The sequence below is a fragment of the Cydia amplana genome, chromosome 19 (genome assembly GCF_948474715.1).
Source record: "Cydia amplana chromosome 19, ilCydAmpl1.1, whole genome shotgun sequence".
In the NCBI taxonomy this organism is placed as follows: Eukaryota; Metazoa; Arthropoda; class Insecta; order Lepidoptera; family Tortricidae; genus Cydia; species Cydia amplana.
In genome coordinates this window covers 7,576,366-7,590,997 of record NC_086087.1, presented here as the reverse complement: position 1 = coordinate 7,590,997, position 14,632 = coordinate 7,576,366, and the positions used below count along the sequence as shown (strand labels likewise).

General features: G+C 33.2%; 2 long non-coding RNA genes across 2 annotated transcripts in view; one reads left to right on the top strand and one right to left on the bottom strand.

Moving 5' to 3' along the window:
• Positions 1-3,329, bottom strand: part of LOC134657027 (uncharacterized) — a 168,713-nt gene extending 165,384 nt beyond the window's left edge. The window contains exon 1 of the long non-coding RNA XR_010097582.1: positions 3,320-3,329. This is a non-coding gene — a long non-coding RNA (uncharacterized LOC134657027). The remainder of the gene's footprint in view (positions 1-3,319) is intronic.
• LOC134657022 (uncharacterized) overlaps positions 1-13,588 on the top strand; it is a 285,577-nt gene extending 271,989 nt beyond the window's left edge. The window contains exon 3 of the long non-coding RNA XR_010097577.1: positions 13,077-13,588. This is a non-coding gene — a long non-coding RNA (uncharacterized LOC134657022). The remainder of the gene's footprint in view (positions 1-13,076) is intronic.
• Positions 13,589-14,632: the final 1,044 nt, after the last annotated feature.

The following is a 14,632-nucleotide window of genomic DNA, read 5'->3' as shown; positions in this document are numbered from 1 at the left end:
CGCGTTAAACCGCTTGCGAAAGTCAGCAGCACGAAACCCTCAAAAATATTTTATCACAACGACATTCCTCCCTACAGAGTATTCGAAAAATAAAGATAACAAACACAAATAAAATAAAAGCGGACGACTTAAGCACATCCGTACACACATTGTAGGCCTCCCTAAACGGAATAGTGTGGCGTAGTGTTGCCAAATAAATATGGAGGAAGAACGCGTGACGTGCTTTTATTTCACATTTTGTTTTATTATGAATAAAGATGAGAGTGTATTGTTAACTACGTAAGCTAGTAACAGTTCTTACATTTAATTTATTATGGTCATAGGTTTAAATAAATAATTCTAAATAAGTACATAATAGGTAGGTATCAGTATTATTTTTAATTTTTGTTTAAAAGGATCCACAATATTAAAGTTTTCACATTTAAAGAAATATTCATTAAGTCCTTGTTCTACACTACAGCTTTCACATAAATAATTAAGAAGCAACCAAAACAGGTAAGATGAATATAATTATGAGATTTGTGATTTTTAAATGTCCAATGAAGATTTGTTAGTGATATGAATAAATTAGAAGAATATGTTTCTAGTGAAGATAATATGAGTTAACCTTTATGATGGTGTTTCAACTGGGTATTTATCGTATTTTGGTATTAAAATGTTATTGAATATCTTTAGGTGACAACTAAAACTCACTCATTACTAATAAAAAGATATTAAATAAAAATCAACTTTATTTCAGTGATAAAATATGGTTCACTATGGCTATGAGCTTGTGGTGGTAATTAGAGTATGTTTTGGTTGTCACCTGACGATAATGTTAATTTGAAATACGAAAACACTGACTTCCAACTCAAAATAACGAAAAAATATTAAAGAAATCTCCTAATCTCCAATTTCTCTGCAGCTGGCAACACTCAGCCGCCAACGGCATTCGGGTTAACGAGTTATATACCATTTTGCCTCCCGTTGACTTGATTAAAATACGAAGGAGCCGAGATGAGGTGCGATCATTGTGATTATTACGCCGCGTTTTTAAGATGTGCGTTCCCTAAATTGGAATGTGAATTGTACATGTTTTAATAAAGGTTTTTTTAATAAGATACCAGTGGCGAGGCGTTCATGAAACTCGATTCACAACGTCTTGCATAGTTGCATTTGATAGAACATTTTTTATACAACTCGAGAAAATGAGGTGGGTGCAAATTAGGCCCCGCTTGACTATGATTATTTTTGATACGTCAGCAAAGTTTGACACTCACATATTATACCGTATTAAAAAAATCTGTAGTAGTAAATCTAGATTTAAAAGAAAAACGTATGCATACCTAATTACTACTTTTAATATTTTCGCCTAAGGGGTGTGAAACAGTTTTAAAAACGCGGGTGGCATAAAGGCCTATTCAGATAAGAATTTCTTGTTATGAAACGGTTATGGATATGCTCAACTATATAACAAAATTATATGGTGTGAATCGCCCTCGTGGGCCTCAGAAATTTGCTCTAGAAACCACAGACTAACATGACTGAGATACTACTTTATTTTAGTTTCCAATTAGTTAAAGCTGTAACAAACTTTTAGTCGTAGGTTGTAGTTAGTTAGTGAAAGTTTGTCACTTTAAGTTAACCCTGTCTATGTTCATGAACTAAAGAGCTCAAGGACACTGTCAACTTGGAATCTTTATTTGAACACAACCTAATTAATTAATTCTAGGTCCATGGGGTCTAAGCGCGCATAAGTTGTTCGCAGATATCGCGAAGCATCTGGTTGACGTATAACTAACTGGTGACCGAAGAGCTGGCGGCTACCTCGCACAACGTATCAGCATTGCGATACAGCGAGGAAATGTCGCCAGCAGCCTTGGTACAATGCCTCAAGGGCCTATTTTAGATTTAAGCTAGTTTTTAATTTATTTTAGTAATACAACTGTATATATCTTGTTTGTAAATAAATGATTATATAATTAATTCTACCATACCATATAAAAACCACGGTATTCGGAAAACAAGATCCGTTCTAGAGAAGAGAACGATACGATTTACTAGATACCAAGTAGTTTCGATTTCAACTAGATATCTTTCGCAGCTCAATTTGGGCAACCAATGTCACTTTTACGTTAAATTATCGTTTACAGATCGTTTCAATATCGTTTTGAGATCTAAAAGTACATAACGAGACGTTTTAGACATTGTGAAAATCGTTCAAGAGTATCTCCAGAATCAGGGAAATATCAAGTTTGACAGGCCAGATATTAAAAATATCGTTGTCGTATCTTGGTGATATCTAATAGATATCTAGCTCAAAATCCGAATCGGGCCCATATACTAAATTCACTTTCGATCACTGAGCCAAATTAGTTAGTTATATTATTATACATAGGTATACCAATAAAACATGTTGTATTGTATTCTATTATATTCTATCGGTGCAAACTTAACGGCCTCCTAGTCTAGTCGGTAGTGGCCCTGGCTACGAAGCAGGAATTCCCAGGTTCGAATCCTTGTCAGAGCATTTATTTGTGTCTATCACAAATATTTAGTCCTAAGTTATGAATGTCTTTTTATAATATAGTAGCGACCCACCCCGGCTTCGCACGGGTTAACCAATTATACATAAACTTTCCCCTTGAATGTCTATCTACTAAAAAAACCGCATCAAAATCCGTTGCGTAGTTTCAAAGATCTAAGCAAACATAGGGACAGACAGACAGCGGGAAGCGACTTTATTTTATACTATGTAGTGATGTAAGTATTCATATATTGACTATATAATGCTTCTATATTGCCTACATATATGTAGTTGTCTAGTAGGTACCCATAACATAAGCCTTATTGAGCTTACTCTGAAACTACGTCACTCTGTGTAAAATTGACCTAATATATTTATTTATTCATTATTAATACCAACAAGTAATAAAACGTTCCACGTTTTAGGAGATTTGCCCAGTTACCATAAATTATTGATCTTAATAAAAAAAGATTCTTAATGTCAAGTCTTTTTCATCCTCAGTCTTTAATGTAAACTTTTAAATCCGTAATCCACTTAATTGTTAAGGCGAAGTATGTCCAAGGCAATTTATCGTATTTTCAATTAGGTTTTCTGCGAGCAAACTAATGTAATATAAGATATTTGAAGATCGCAATTAAGGACAAATAACTCAGGCATTTGAAACTAAAATACCAGAATCTAAGGTTCTAAAACCCAACCCTAAAACCGTGCAGAATGTTAAGGATCCATTGTGCTACTTTTGAACAACATAAGCCTCTAAGTTTAATGTGGGGCACAATGACAGCCTTTCCTAAACAAGTACGAACTACAAACAAGCTTTGGTACAATAGCTTTTTAACGAAGATATTATGAGCCAGAAGTTACTGATATTTGTAGCGTAACAACGGTACGCGACTTACAATTGACTTTATGTTACGATTATTGTTGAGTAGTTGGTTAGAGGAGTATTATTTAAGTTAGTTTCGTCCTAATTGGAGCGATAAACGTAAGAAGCGAAGCATTTGTTCTATAGAATAGTGTACTGTTAAGGTGCATCCACACCGCAGTTAACTGTTGTGGAACAATTAGGTAACTTGCTTACTTACAGTTGTATATAGTCTGTGCGGAAAGAGAAGAGTTGTAGAATGTATTGGATCCCAAACATTACACGACTCTTCTCTTTCCGCACAGACTCTAGTGTCGTTCCACAGTTGCTCTACAAAAGTTAAGCTGTCGTATGCCGGAGCGCGGATCCGCGTACGAGAAAAATATTAGAAAAAAATAATCACGGCACACGAGACGTTAAAAAGTACCTAACTGAGATGTGGATTCCACCTTTATTAAACAAGTAAAAAGGTTAAAAAATAAGTTCAACTACTTTTACTAATGTACCTGATGACTGTTAGTAAATCAGCAAATAATCTATCAACAGGGCCATAAAAACTGATAGATTGTCATTTTTCCATTTAGGTGTATCTACACCTTTTCATTTAGGTGGTTTACATAACCGTATGTAAGTATAGATAAATACTTGTAACTAAATATATTTTTTATAACTTAAACTTTATTCTTTGCTTTGAGCACTTAGGAAACTTATTTCAGATTGTAACCTGATTATAGTAATATACAATGTGTAAATCCAATATGGGCGTATATTTAATTAATTAGTAAGTATAGTAACATAATGATTTTATAGCCACAATTTTCACACTCTACCGACTCATACCCAAGTAACAATTTGTGGTACTATAGTAGTCAAGAGAACGTTTTCAATACCACCTACTGGCCCTATAAAACACCTAAGAAGGCCCTATAAAGCCGAAATGGCGCATCTTATGTGCCATTCAGTGACATAGCAGACCTGTAGCAGTGTCAGTCGTGACGTTTTAGGTCTATAAAAGTGATGTAATAATGACTCTTGTGCTAATTTGTTGTCAGTAACGCCATTATAGTGTTAATTTATATTAAAGTAGCATTTGTGATTCCATTATATCACCTTTTTATGCTATAATAGAATTTATAGTTCCTTTACAACGCAGCAATTCGTCAGTAAAGATAAACAAAAACGGTTCAACACAAGGAAACTTGGAATTGTATAATAAGTGGTAAGTAAAGAGTTTATAATATGCATTATTTAGATGTCGATTAAATTCATCTTTACTGCAAAAATGTGTATGGGAAGGAAGTTTTACCGTTAGAATAGTATTAGATTAATGAAGTATTTTAAATGCGCCCTGGATTTATATATGTTTTTAATAAAATAATTAAATATAATTTAATAAAATAAAATGAATGGCACCATAGTTAAAATTATGGAGCCAATAAGTAAAACATACACTCTTATAGGCTAACTATAGAACTTACGACGAAGTATTCACCGCCATCATGAATAAAATTAGGGTTCCAAAAAAATTTTGCCGTGACCCAGCTATATCTACAAATTCTTTAGAAAGACATAGGATATTTATTTAATTTAGATGTAGTCATTACTGTTGTTTTCTTTTTCAGTGTCATTGGTAAAAAAATGTGCTAATAGTGGATGTCGATAAATATCTAAACTGTCACGATTTTCTGCTTGTATCGTCGTTTTGTGTTGTTTGTGTTGTTGTATTTGTGATTTGTCATTGCTTGATAAATCTAAACTATAATGACTAATATCACTGGGAACTTTTTTATCAATTCATTTATATAAAAAATATTTTGTACGGAACCACATTATGTGGCTTAGGCCTGAACTGATATAAGCAAGATATAAGTAGCCATTACAGGTCAAGTTTATCATTTAAAAGTAGTCGTTTTCTACCTTTATGTATCTAAATGGGTTTATAAAAGACATAAAAACTCAACTATAACGCTGTTATCTTTTAAAAGAAAAACCAAAACCACTATACAACGGTTTTGTGATATAAAAGAGTCATTGTGACGTTTATAGCGATGAGATATAATAGGGATTTAAAAACTACTATAGCGCTTTTTAACGCTATAAATATGTCCCAAAAACGCTACTATAGAGCAAAACAGTTCTATAATAGTGTTCGTATCACTACTAAAGTATTATGTACTATAGCAGTGATCTCTAAAGCCACTATATCCTAAAATTGTTGTATAGTTGGGTTTTTTGTCACTGTTAAAACACAAAATTATAGCGGCTTGCAGGGAACCTTAATAGCGCAAATTAGTTGCATAAAAGTGATTCTAAGTACCATTATACAGTAATATTGCTCTATAGTAGCTATATTTGAACCTACTATAGTACATGCCTATAACGGCTCTATAAAATGATGATGTAAACCTTTACATCAGTTGCTTATAGAATAGTTGCATAAAAGTGATTCCAAATACTATTATACAGTAATATTGCTCTATAGTGGCTATATTTGAACCTTCTATAGTACACGCCTATAACGGCTCTATAAAATGGTGAAGTAAACCTTTACATCAATTTCTTATAAAATATATTAGCTGTATAAGCCTATAGAGCAAAAAAGTGTTGTCAAACGCTTTTATACAACAGGTGGTCACCACTGAAACCTTAATACGACGTCTATACAAGCTTTTAGCGATAAAAACTAAAATTATAGGACTAAAATGTTACTTGGGTATATACCCTAAAACCTTGTGATGTTTCAGTTACATAATAACATACTAAACAATAAGGGGTTTACAGCTCAATCAATGTTAATGAATACATTATACGGGGTGCTTCCTGTAACAGGAGCAATAAATTAAACTAAAGGCTGTACTCCTCAAACTGACCAACATTTGTTCAGCAAGTTTTGAAAATAGCTCATGTTTTGATTTTTATTACACTTTAAAGTTTATTCTAAGACGCAATGTATTGCAAATTTTGTTATGTTTAAAGCGTGACAAGCAACGTCAAACACACTGATGTCAGCGTACATTGAAGGCAATATTTATTTTGTATGAAAAAGAGGAAGTCTAAAGGATTCATAATTTTTAAAAGTTGCTGAACAAATGTTGGTCAGTTTGAGGAGTACAGCCTTTAGTTTAATTTATTGCTCCTGTTACAGGAAGCACCCTGTATACCTTAATTCATCACGTTGTAATCAAGTCCTAATAAACTTAATACTGTTATCGTTATATAATTGGCAAACGTGCTCTGTTTAACAAAGGGAAATACAAAATGGAGAAACGAACTTCAAGGGAGAAGTTTAAACGGAAATATCTATGTCTAAATTATAATTAAGTATACTTATGTAACTATTATTTGTGTCCGGGTCCTTATAATAAGATATGTAACATAACTAAAGTATATTAAACTAGATCTAAATATTTTAATGATAGCTTAAAAAAGCGGCCAAGTGCGAGTCAGACTCGCCCATGAAGGGTTCCGTATTTAGGGGATTTATGACGTATTAAAAAAAACTACTTACTAGATCTCATTTAAACCAATTTTAGGTGAAAGTTTACATGGTAATGTACATCATATATTTTTTTTAGTTTTATCATTCTCTTATTTTAGAAGTTACAGGGGGGGGGGGGGGGCACACATTTTATCACTTTGAAAGTGTCTCTCGCGCAAATTATTCGGTTTAGAAAAAAATGATATTAGAAACCTCAATATCATTTTTGAAGACCTATCCATAGATACCCCACACGTATGGGTTTGAAGAAAATTTTTTTCGAGACCTGATGATCTTGGGATATTCCGAGTTTTTTGTGAAGAATGATTTTAAAATGTTATAAAGTAGATATACAATCAGAACCTATCCTTTTAGGCTTTGTATATCGGGTAAAAACTTACGGTAATTATGTTGGCACTATTTCAGATATGAATGACTATAGTAGTTTATGCAACAGTGATATAATAAGGGTTCTTAAAATTCAAGGGTCGAAGTTACAAAACGAGACGTAGTCGAGTTTTGTAAAAAAAGACCCGAGAATTTTAAGAACCAATTATGAGCTGTTGCATACATTACTTTTTCTATGACAGCTGCAGCAAAAAAAAAAAAAAGAGTTATTATTAAAAAAAAGTTATTATTAAAAAAAAAGAGTTATTATTTAAAAAAAATTGAGTTATTATTTAAAAAAAAAAGAGTTATTATTGTAAATGAAAACATACCTCTTTCAATCAAGATGATCGGAACTTGTATCTTTAAAAAAAATAAAGCAGTTGTATTATACTCATAAGATGACTGCTAGCAGTCATCTTATGAGCCTATAGACAAAGCATTCAAATGACATTGCTTTAGATATCACTGTCAGTCATTTAATTGACACATTTAAGTGCTGGAGTAGAAAAAATAAATAGTATAAGTAAAATTTGTATAAGTAATTGTATAAGTAAAGTAAAAAGTAAGTAAAAATAAATGATAAATTAAAAGTGGAAAAATTCACTGTCGGGACTTGAACCCACGGCCACTGGATCACTAGTACAGTGCTCTGCCATCTGAGCTACCAAGACCGTACCCAATTCAGCGAATATTTCCACCATATATGAGCCCTAGGGAGGCTCTTATATGGCTCATATATGGTGGAAATACTGTACTAGTGATCCAGTGGTCGTGGGTTCAAGTCCCACCCAGGACAGTGAATTTTTCCACTTTTAATTTATTTCAAAGCTTAATAGCATCGTTAGCTGACGTTTCTGCTTAATACAAAATTAATTTAAAATAAATGATTTTAAATACCTAGGTATGTACTCGTATAATATTAAAGTGAGTTCTGGTTACGTCATTGATGTCAACCTGTATACCTAATTACCTACTCGTGCGATATCAAAACAACAAGAACTACTCGTAAGACGGCAGCGCTTAACATCTACTATTAACCCAGAGTAGGCCCTTTCATGATAACTACAGTTTAGTTAAATGACGTCATTCCCTTGATTGTTCACCCTAATTTGCTTTTTAAATGCTTAGAGCTAAAGCGTAAATTGGGTTGACGTCTCTGGATTTGTTGGTTCGGGTGAGTGATGAAATGGAATGAGTTATGATTACAATATTTTGTTTCGTGTGGATGCTACATTTGTTTTAGCTTTAGTCAATAAAGGAATGTCAAAATATTTTATTGTACTCCGACTCGATAGTCCCAATCGGAAGAAAGTATTAAACTTGTCATGCATGTAGTTGTAGCTTATGTAGGAATAAGAAAAAAATAGAAGTGGTCTTCTTCTTCTTCAGTCGGTCCCTCAATACTGAGGATCGTGACATCATGTCCTTCTGTTGAAGACCAGGACCAGACCAGATAGAAGTGGTACCAACTTGTCAATAGGGCTTACAAGTCTCTCTAATATTGTGTCCCGTTTTTATAGTCGTTTTTTTTAGAATAAAACTATTTTTTCGTTCTGTTTTATATACTTAGTCCATGAAACTATATCCCACATCCACATTTGTTCTCAAACACAAAGCCAGTAATTTAATGTCAAATAAGTGTAGAAATACAAGGAAAATCTCTGAGCTTCATAACAATGTCGCAACATTTAGTGACTGAACACAGATATGCAATTTTATATATTAAATTTTACAGCGTTGTAAAAATTCGAGCGCTCTTTAGAAAATACGACTGGCTTCTTAAAAGTTTTCTTTAAAACGGTTTTCAAGTTTATGGTTTTTTCTTTAGATATAAATATGATGAAACGTTAGTGGCATCTCCACCTTTTTCGGTACTTTTCACTTAGAATAAAAAGTTGACCTTAAGTACCAAATAAATAAAAATACATGTGTGTCACAATCTTCATTTTGACAGTAACTTGTTTTTTTTTCGGAAATATGTATTTTTTTATAACTAAATAGCTTTGAAAAACATTTGTAATAAAGAAGATAAAAGTAACAAGATAAATAAACAGTCTGTCAAAGCTTAATGACTTTGTTAGCATCTTTTACGTCATATTAAACCCTAAAAGCATCAAAATTAAGGTGCAATGACAGTACTTACAACTAAGTGTTCGTAAACTTTATAATACGCCAAGTTTTAAAGTGATGCATAATTCCAAACTTTCCCGAAACTCGGGAGCTTATAGACAAAATATTTTACCTCCATAGTACTTCATAACATTAGGACCCTTTAGAATTTGCATTTATTACACATTAGAATTTCTAAACGCACAATTAAGCTAGTGCAGACGGGCGGGTAAACACGCGCGGTTTTCTCAAATGACATGCTTGCATTTAATTTCGTCAGTTATTTTCTTAGCCAGAGAAGTGCCAACAGAATGCATCCTTGGGTATGCTAAACCGGCGGCTGCCGGGATTATGTTCTTGCATACGTTTGAGAGCAATTTTAGCGCGATGGTAAGTATAAAATTAATTTAGTGCTTTGAATAATTTGCATATTTTTGGCTGAGTACATTTTTAGAGCGGAGGATATTATTAATTCAAGTTAGTCACGTTATTATTTCACTTGAAATTGAGCTAACTGAATATAGAAAAAAAATTTTAAATGTCCATCTTTTTTTATGAATTTATAAAAAGGCAAATTATTACGGTAATACTAAGATGACCTTAAACTACTTGCATTAGGGAGCCAAGATTTGTTAGACCTACTGAAAACCGGCGACACTAGTCTTCAGTGCCATTATAATGGAGTTTGGTGTCGATAAAGCTGCAGATATGCATGTAAGTACATTGTACAATGTACAGGGTGGCTTAAAAATACTTTTACATTTTTTTATTGCGGCATTATTTTTGCGACATGTGATTATTAAGAGTTGATTATCTAGAAAAACTGACTTGTGTAAACAGTTTAAAAATTCAATTATGGTAAAAGGAACCATAATTATAATTGAATCCCATATAATTATTATAATATTGCGAGTTGTTCCTGTCAAGTACGTTGAAACAATATGATTGTGTTGTATTATTAATAATTAATAATGCAATTTGCTTGATTAGCAGTTTCAATAACATAGTTATTGCGCTCTTGATAAATTGAAATTGTAGTTAATGTATGTGCCTGCTGTAGCTAAAAACATCAAATTGAAAATATGATTCATAAGGTAAATGAGATCTTGATTCTAATTAGGAATAACGTACAATATCTGGGAATCCTATGAACATAGGAACCTACAAAGATAAAAACCCCAAATGCAATTAGGTACTTGACTAGACTTAGGAAAGTTCCTTAAGTACCTTAAAATTAAATAACTTTAAGGCGACTAGGGACAACAAATGTTTAAGCTGAGCAGAGCTGACAAAACTTCAGCGAATTACTTTGTTTCAAGAATTCACAACGGACTTCAATTAGCGACAATTTGAAGGTTGTCAGAACGCTGGGGAAAAACCTACATTTCCGAGTAACTAGCTAGCTTAATTATAACACACATTGTTTTAGTGTTTTCCTGTTCTTATAAAAGGGAGCTTATAATCCTTGACACGGCTCGGAGTGCACTAATAAGTGCGAGCAAAATTCCTAAATGATACAAGTTTAGGACCTGGGGCCCGTTTCTCAAAAGCTTGTAACTTGTAATAGATACTTGTATTTCCCCTTTCTAACAAAAACTGTCAAAAAGTGATATCCGCTTGTATTACAAGTTTCAACCTTTTGAGAAACGGGTCCCATAATGGGTCGACTTATAGCTACATTGTCAGGTTTCTATTTCATGTAATCAGGTTTTACTGCAAATGGATTACTTCGACGTTGGGATTAAGTGATTAGGTTTCATTTGTAAACAACTATTGAATAGATTTTAACATCTTCGTGCCTATTTTCTAATCAATTGCCTATTAGGAGTATTAGGTTAGCGTTATTATTACATCACAAAGTTCCATTGATTGATTCTTAATTTATAGTTGCTAATTTACTAAAAAGGTTGTGATCTTATATAAAAATTTAATTATAAGAAATACGCTTTGTTGCTTTATATATATTCATATTTGAGTGTCAAGCGTTTGATTATTCATCAAATTTAAACTGTTGTGAGTCATAATACTAACCAATAAGTTAATATTACAGTTTTACTCACGTATTTTTAGTCATTGGTTCGACATGTTTCCGAGTTAGACCCAGGCTCTCCAAAACATGTCGCGCTAGTAATCAATAATACTTAAGTTAAACCGTAAAATAATCTTAACGATTGATCATTTCTTAAATATATAATTTTACACGCGCACTTTTGAAATACTAATTTAAAGTGAACATGATATGCATATTTTTTAAATTACAGTTAAAAACTATAAAATAAACAAAAAATATATGAAATTATATATCTTTTAAAAAACCCTAGTTTGTCCTCCACGTAGATATTTAGCGTTTCAACCGCTCGTCTACGCGAGTTTGCTCACTAAGTCCCTAGAATTTATTCTGGCGTGGCGTTGCCACATCATATCAGGGTTTTAATCCCACCTGCCTGGAAATGAGGAGATTAACTATGTGTCGCCATCGTATTAATTTTCCAAGGGATATGTTTTGATCCACGGAAACTATCATTTCCTTGATAATACTGTGAAAGTAATGTACCAAAACATAACATTTTGCAATACGTATTAATTTATTATTAATATAATATTAAATACCTAGTTCAATTTTAACAGCAACACTTTATTCTCGTTTTAGTTTAAAATATTTTTTTGTTAATCATTTATTTTATTGAAAATCATGGTTTAGGAAAATATGAGTAGTACAACATAAAAACTGTTTTGAGAAAATAGAATTACCATACAAAATGGCAAACTAATTTTGATATTTCCTTGCGCTTAGCTCCGTTACTTTACTTGGCTCTGATATCTTGACTCACTTATATTTTTCCTCTTTGCGGTCCACAATTAAGAATATTTACCTACTCACTTATGTCGGAAAATAATCCGCATCTACGGTATTTACAAAGGTCTCCTTTATTATTACAGGGATCAACGGATAGGATTATGTACAGGGTGGAAATAGGAATTAATAGGAACATGTTCAGAATTACAAGATGTGTTGAATAGCTTGCTTCAAAGTTATTGGTGTCGAGCTGCGAAATTAATAGTTATTTTTAAAGTTAATACAGACAGGTAGGTACCCGCCTCTATTTAAAATTTCTAAAATAAATTTGAAAATTGTAAATAAAGGTTGGTTAAGATGTAGAAATAGTTTTATAATCCTAGCTAAACATTATGTATGCCAATTGGATAATAATACATTTATTTAGACTTTTTTGTTGTATTTAATCGGACGATAATTTTTTAAACATCAGACTGCAAAGCAAATTTGAATCAGTCGAGTATAAGTCGCTTGCTTTAGAGCAAAACCGACTTGTATTTCTAGAAATACAAACTGAAAACAAGACCGGCCAAGTGCGAGTCCGACTCGCGTTCCAAGAGTTCCGTACATTAAGACCGACTCACGCTTGACTGCACAATTTCTAATAGGTTTTCCTGTCATCTATTAAAGAACTATTTAGTGTATTTTTTCAAGTTTCGGCGATAAAGGGGGGGGGGGGGGGATGGTTGGACAGAAATACAGACGCATCGAGTGATCCTATAAGGGTTCAGTTTTTTTCCTTTTGAGGTACGGAACCGTAAAAAAGAGTACCCTCTGGTGTTTGAGCCCGATTCGCATTTGACTAAATTACTTTGTAATTTATAAAAAAAATCATAAATAAAAAAGCGGCCAAGTGCAAGTCGGACTCGCCCATGAAGGGTTCCGTATTTAGGCGATTTATGACGTATTAAAAAAAAACTACTTACTAGATCTCGTTTAAACCAATTTTCGGTGGAAGTTTACATGGTAATGTACATCATATATTTTTTTTTCTTTTATCATTCTCTTATTTTAGAAGTTACAGGGGGGGGGGGGGACACATTTTACCACTTTGGGAGTGTCTCTCGCGCAAACTATTCAGTTTAGAAAAAAATGATATTAGAAACCTCAATATCATTTTTGAAGACCTATCCATAGATACCTCACATGTAAGGGTTTGATGGAAAAAAAAATTTGAGTTTCAGTTCTAAGTATGGGAACCCCCAAAATTTATTGTTTTTTTTTTCTATTTTTGTGTGAAAATCTTAATGCGGTTCACAGAATACATCTACTTACCAAGTTTCAACAGTATAGTTCTTATAGTTTCGGAGAAAAGTGGCTGTGACATACGGACGGACAGACAGACAGACAGACAGACAGACAGACAGACAGACAGACAGACATGACGAATCTATAAGGGTTCCGTTTTTTGCCATTTGGCTACGGAACCCTAAAAAACGATCAGACGTTGAAAGGCCATAGGTTGTAACGCAATTAGTATTCTTTTTCAGCTCAAATGCTCTGATTACAAAGCTCAACCCTCCTACCGTGTAAATATTCAAAGTGCGTAACATTATTAAAAGCCCGCACACTCCCAAGCATTGCCAGGAAAAATAACCTAAAAAGCTCGCTTACATCTAATGCGTTCGAACGACACAAGCTTAAAAGCTCTATTTGTCATGTAAAAAGCTTTAGGTCGTTACGGGCGTTATTGGCCAATATTGGGGACAAATAACTGACCAAACATTGGCACAGATATGGCATATTTATGATATTTAAAACATCTACCAGTTGAGTGTTAATAACCAAAATAGTTATGAGAGTTTTATGTAAAATATGATGGAAGAGTAGAGTTATTTTGCCGTTTAGAGTTACGGGTTTTTGTTTTTGTCATACAATTTAGCATTTGATAAATGAGACGAGTACCCAAAGACTTAAGAATGCCATGAATCATATTAATAGATATCAACTGATTTTTTTCTCAATAGGTTAAGTGTTTGATTCAATCTAGGCGAAGCCCCCAGGGGTAGACTCCTTTCGATACGTGAAATGATTTTATCAGCATCGTGCAATGTCTGCTGGTTCTTAGTTAACGGTTCCAGTTAAGACGTCCCCCATATTCACGAACGCACAATTCTGTCGATTCCGATAAGGATATGAAGGAGCCTACTTCGTTATCTAACACCATTACGGAACAAAGCGATGGAAGCTAGTGTTGACCTGAAAAAGTAGAACGAATACGCGGGATATCGCTTTGAGTAGAAAAAAGAAATAAACGCGCTTATGTTTTGATGAAGATACGACTTATTGTGTAAACGAGGCGGGCGTAAATGATATATAATGTAGGATAATGTTGAATGCCTGACTCAACTGTAACTGTAAGTTAAGGCTGATATTTAGAGGCGGGATCAGAAAATATAAAATATAGTCTTAAACTGGTAATACAGTTTAAATTAAAGATAAGCTAAT